The sequence below is a fragment of the Odocoileus virginianus genome, chromosome 13 (assembly GCF_023699985.2).
Source record: "Odocoileus virginianus isolate 20LAN1187 ecotype Illinois chromosome 13, Ovbor_1.2, whole genome shotgun sequence".
Lineage (NCBI taxonomy): Eukaryota > Metazoa > Chordata > Mammalia > Artiodactyla > Cervidae > Odocoileus > Odocoileus virginianus.
The window spans coordinates 25,413,016-25,419,015 of NC_069686.1; positions in this window are offsets into that span (position 1 = coordinate 25,413,016).

Consider the following 6,000-nt stretch of genomic DNA (forward strand, 5'->3'; position numbering starts at 1 on the left):
AACAAAGTCTGTCTGGTCAAGGCAAAGGTTTTTCCAGTGGTCATGTATGGATGTGAGAGTTGGACTGTGAAGAAAGCTGAACGCCAAAAAATCGATGCTTTTGAACTGTGGTATTGGACAAAACTCTTGAGAGTCCCTTGGACTGCAAGGAGATCCAACCAGTCCATCCTAAAGATCAGTCCTGGGTGTTCATTGGAAGGACTGATGTTGAAGCTGAAACTCCAATACTTTGACCACTTCATGTGAAGAGTTGACTCATTGGAAAAGACCCTGATGCTGGGAGGGATTGGGGGCAGGAGGAGAAGGGGATGACAGAGGATGAGATGGCTAGATAGCATCACTGACTCGATGGACATGAGTTTGAGTAAACTCCGGGAGTTGGTGATGGACAGGGAGGCCTGGTGTGCTGCGATTCATGGGGTCGCAAAGAGTCGGTACGACTGAGAGACTGAACTGAACTGGACTGATTATTATATTTTTGTTCCGTATGCAAAGTCCCTTCACAGAAGTTCCTAGATTAGTGTTTGACTGAATAACCAAAGGACAGGAATCTTGGTGTATGGGGCAGGAGTAGGGGAGGGTGCCTTTAGAATTTTTTTAACCACTGGGGAGATGAGTTCTAAGTTTCTAGTTTGGGTGGTATCCCTTAGTTAGCTTCCTCAGTATCTGTGCTTGAAGAATTTTTCATTTAAAACATACACTCAGCAGCACAATACAAGGAAGACCCAGACAAATGCATAATTTTAATTCTCAATTAGATTACTATCACTATCCCTGAATCTTTATCTGCTTTGTTCTTTTTAAACTAAGACAATGAAGCTACAATAAAAGCTAAGAAAAGAAACAAACAAGCAAACAAAGTTTTTAAAAATTTTCTTTGGACTATAGTTGATTTTATGGGCTTCCCAGGTGGCTCAGTGGTAAAGAATCTGCCTGCCAATTCAGGAGACGCAGGATTGATTCCTGGGTTGGGAAGATGCCCTGGAGGAGGAAATGGCAACCCACTGCAGTATTCTTGCCTGGAGAGTCCCATGGACGGGGGAGTCTGGCAGGCTGCAGTCCATAGGGTCACAAACAGCTGGACACAGCTGAGTATGCATGCACTATATTTGCTTTGCAATGTGTTAGTTTCTGCTGTCCAGGAGAGTGAATCAGCTCTATACATACATATATCCCCTCTTTTATGGATTTCCTTTTCATTTAGGTCACCATAGGATGCTGAGTACAGTTCTCTGACTATATACACAGTAAGTTCTCATTGGTTATTCGTTATCTCTTTTATATGTAGCAGAGTATATATATAATCCCAATCTCCCAGGTCATCCCACCCTTGTAAATTTAGTAACCATTTCAATAGCTTTCCCTCATCTGAAACCTCTCCTGAGGTTCCTTTGTTTTGTATAATTAAAGGCCACATCCCAAATTGAAAGCACCCCCAGAGAAAATCCAGTTGGCAAGGGGAAAAAAAATGATGTGGGTACCAAATTTTAAATCTTCTAGTTTCCCGTAATCTAACAGCCCAAAGACTACTAGAGTGTCTTACAGCTGCTAGAGAATGACCTACTTTCCTTTCACGCAAATGTGAGTATTCTATTCCCACCACTCCATCTTCTAACTTCCATGGTAGGTTGCTCTCTATCTCTGCTCCATTGCACATAACAACCTAGAGACCATCAAGTTCCCTTCCTGGGGTGGATGGACTGGCAGAATGGAGGATGAAGAAGGGTGCATGAAAAGAAAACAAAAGATTGTAGGAACCAATATTGTATTATTGATATGTGCTTTCTTATCTGCATAGTTTATAGATTCCATTAAAAATTAGACACATAAAGAAAAAGGTATGTCTTTGGAATACCTTTGGAATTTAAGAATATACTTCTCTGTGTCTCTGGCTCTGTGTCTCTCTGTGTGTGTCTGTAAATTAGCATTCTGTCTATAGATGTTTCTGTAAGCCCAGTAAAACAACATAATCTGGTTGACTTTCGGAAAGACTAAATAAACTGCTTTCTATAAACCAGATATTGTTATTTGGTAAACATATTTAAAAAGCTTATGCTTTCTTGAAAAACAGTACTTCTGCTTTTCACAGAGAAAGAGTCTAGCCAAGGAACCTGCCCCCATATCATGACACAGCTCTCTGTGTGGACATGAAATTGCTGTCTGCTGGATGTTTTTAACAGGGCTAATTAAGCTCATTCACAAATCCTTTCTATTAAAGATTTCACACAGAAATATCTCTAAACATGCAATAGGACACTACTATTGAAAAGTCTTTGTTTCTAATCACAATACCAGGGTGATAATTAAAGACACTAGAAAGTGCCCTCATGTGGGTAAGGATTAAGAACACCCACACTATCTGCTGAAACCCTGCAAGGGGACATATCTGGGTAGCAGCACCCCACCAGCATGGATCCTAGAAATATATATATATATGTATATATATATATATAGCATTCTAAAGTCCAATTTTTTTGTTAATGTTCTTTAGACTATAAGTCCAAACAGATTATCTGATAGAGCCTTCCTTTGAACAACCCTTTGATTTTAATTACTAATTTCTCATAAAAATCCATCCTTTAGGTGTTTAGGCCAATCCTTTTTAGTTATTATAATTTTTAAACTGTTGTGCATGTGCTAGGCTATGTTAAAATACTTCTCTTGGGAGAACTGCCATTGAAAAAATTTAGAATGTTAAAATACATGGATACATTACAAAGCCATTTCTGAAAGATTAAGAGTTAGGAAAGTAAAATGTATTTACTTTAAATCTGTTATTTTATTTTACATACCTATTTTAAAGTGTCCTTTTCTTCAGCTTTTGAATAGAGAAATTTTGTTTTGATACTGAAGAGTTGCAGACCAGACATTTCCTCCTGTTTTCTGTGAAATCAATTTAAAAGTACATTAGCAGTGCATGTGGATTTAGTCAAGGAATCAAGATGTGAAGTTTTGAACATATTTTTCCAAAGGTAGACTCTTCAAATGATGACTATGAAAGTAATTTATTCCAGCCAAACACACTTTCACATATTGTTAACAGGGCTATGTGCTTCAACTCATTTAACTGCTTTTTAATTCAATAGTTATTCAGATTTAATAGAGCCATTTCTTCATCATTTTGCATTTAGTGATAAATGGTGCCAGAATATATGATAAATTAAACTGCAAAGGACCATGTTAAAGTTATCTTAAGGGTTTCACATTAAAGGAATCCACACCTATTTTGTTCAGAACAGCCACCTGAAAGTTCACGTCGCGAAAAGAGCTTCTTACTGAGCATAAACTATGAGATCTTTTTGAAAGTTAAGTTTTAATTATACTTTTCCCTCACCACTTACCATTGGCGGTGGCCCTCCAGCTGGGGGAATGGCAAGGCAGATGCTTTAAACTAGGGGTTCTTTCTTGTTTTAATATTGATTTAACAAGTGGAAGAACATTCAGGTTGGAGCTTTGATGAATATCCTTACATAACAAGCCACCAGATACAGGGGGCAACTTTTAAAAAGTTTGGAGAAGAGATGAGGCATCAAGGGGCTATGGAAGAGATAAATTGGGCAGGGCCAAGTGGTGGGAGAGAGACAGGAGTTGCAGTTGGACAGCCCTGCCAATTACTAACCCTATTATCCTTTCTCCTTCCTGCTAATGCACTGGCTTAACAGGTACCACAAAGGGAGATGTGGGGCTGAATTCACTGGGCCTCTCCTTTCCCTCCTTCCCATAGGCACATTTTGAAAATGGAAAAAAAAAAAAAAAAGTGGTTTCTTGACTAAAGCATCAGAGATGGTTTGCAGCCATTAATTCTACCATTTTCCAGACATGTTAAAGTGTATAAACTAGCTTAATTAGGTTTTTTTTTTCCTCCTTGCTCATCTCTACTCCCAGACAGGCAAGCTGGGCTGGTTAGTCAGGACAGAGATCGGGACAAAACTATGCAAATGAAAAACTCTGTCCTTAAGGTTAAATACCTCTAGGTCACTCTTGACAACTAATGAGAGACCAGGGAGAACCTGCCCTCAAATACATTCATTTGCACTGGAAGATATGCTTTGGCTCCCAAAATAATCATGAATAAGATACACGTGTCCACAACTCTGTAGGCAAAATAGCAATAAGGAAGCAACGGGTGCCACATGCATTTCTTTGTTTGTTAAAAGCAAATTCTGACTGTTCATATTTGAGTTTTCTGAGTTAGTTAGAATTTGACTATTATTTCATGATTGTTTATTATTTGCTATCATTTGATTCAATCATACAGAGCACCATTTATTGAGAACCTGTTATGAGAGGTGCTTGGCATACAAAGATGAAAGACAAGGTCTCTTTGGAAGAGAATCACCTACTATCCTATATAATAATAAAGACATTGAAGGAAATTCTGTCATAAAACTGGCTTAGTATTGAGTTACTAAAAATAGCATTTGCTTGATGTAAATATTTTTGATAAGTAACATAAAACTCATTACCCTTACTTCTGCTCAGCCACTTTTCAGAATTTGTATATGCATTTGTGTGTGTACATCTTCGGGTGCATCCATCTCTATCTATTGCTCTCTGCATAACTTTAGCAATAGTTATTAAGTGCTACCTCTGTGCCAGGCAGTGTGCTAAGCACTTTTATGTACCTCATCCTATTAATAAAAGAAAAAGAATGATGGATTAAGAACCTGGATGCCCTAATCACAAAACTAGAGGTAAATCACTTCATATTTCTATTTTGTCTTCAAAATGAGGGAGCTCACTCTAAGGCCTTTTTAACTGTAACAATTCTAAAAAAGTGTGATTCCTGATGACTTCCTAAGTGTTTTAAGAGAGTAAGATTAATACCTGTCTTGGTTAATTCTGTAATATTCTCTGCTTTGTGGACACCTGTTAAGAGGAAAAAGATTGAATAACAGACCTTTTAAAGAAATAAACTTCATTTTTAACAGATGTATTCAGTTTGGGGAATAAAACCAGGCTAGTTCTTTATTAAAAATATAAAGCTAAATGTGTGTAAAAAAATTATTCCCAGATATAAACATTTTTTATTTTTTAATATTCCCAAAAGGATTTTCTTTAGCTGTGAATGTTTAATGGATGAATATCTGGCCTTTAATAGTATAATTTTGAACTCCTAAAAATATTAGAACAAATTTAACTCTAATGAAAATGCCTATTTTCAGAGCATCCATATACATATTTAACCTGAAAATAGAACACTGAGGATTTCTACTCATTAAATTGCCATTGCTCTGTCCAGAGCCACTTGTCCATGTTCTTGTTGTGTCTGCTGCTTGTTATATTTTTCTGGGCTGTTTATTCCACAAAGGGCAATTGCAAAAGAGTTGGAAGCACTTTTTGTGCCAGGCCATTCTCTAGCTTAGGTTCATGCCCCTTGGTTCTCATATTTAACAGAAGCTCAGATAGCCTGAAGCATCTGTCCTTTTGGTTCCCTTCAGGATTGTGTACATTTCTTTGTCATATCGTCATTTCTCAAACCACAGAGTTTCTTTAAATAGCAGCCCTGTCCCAGTAGAATTATGGGGAACTAGAATGCTATAATTTGAAGCATATTCTGCTTCAAAGTGCATTGTCTTAGTTGACTTAAATATTTGAAACATATGTTTTATTTTGTTTTACTGTTAAGAGGAAGGGGAATATGACCATGTTTCTGCAATGAAATATAACAGGAAATATTGTTTCTTTCTGTCCATATTTGGTTAATGTGATCAATTTCATTGATTAATAATACTATCCTTCCCCAAAACAATCCAAATACAAAGCAGAAAAATCGACCACTTCATAAAAGCTGAAAAAAAAAACCTGAAAAAATTCACACACTTATTTCAAAAATGTGGTACTCGCAGATATTTTAAAATAGGGATTGTTGACATATTACAAATAAACAAGTACTTACATACATACAGGCATCTCCATAAAAAAATAAATACATAAATAAAGAAGAAGCCACAGTTTGTGACTATCATGTAGAACAAAAAAAATGAGAAATTTCAGAAA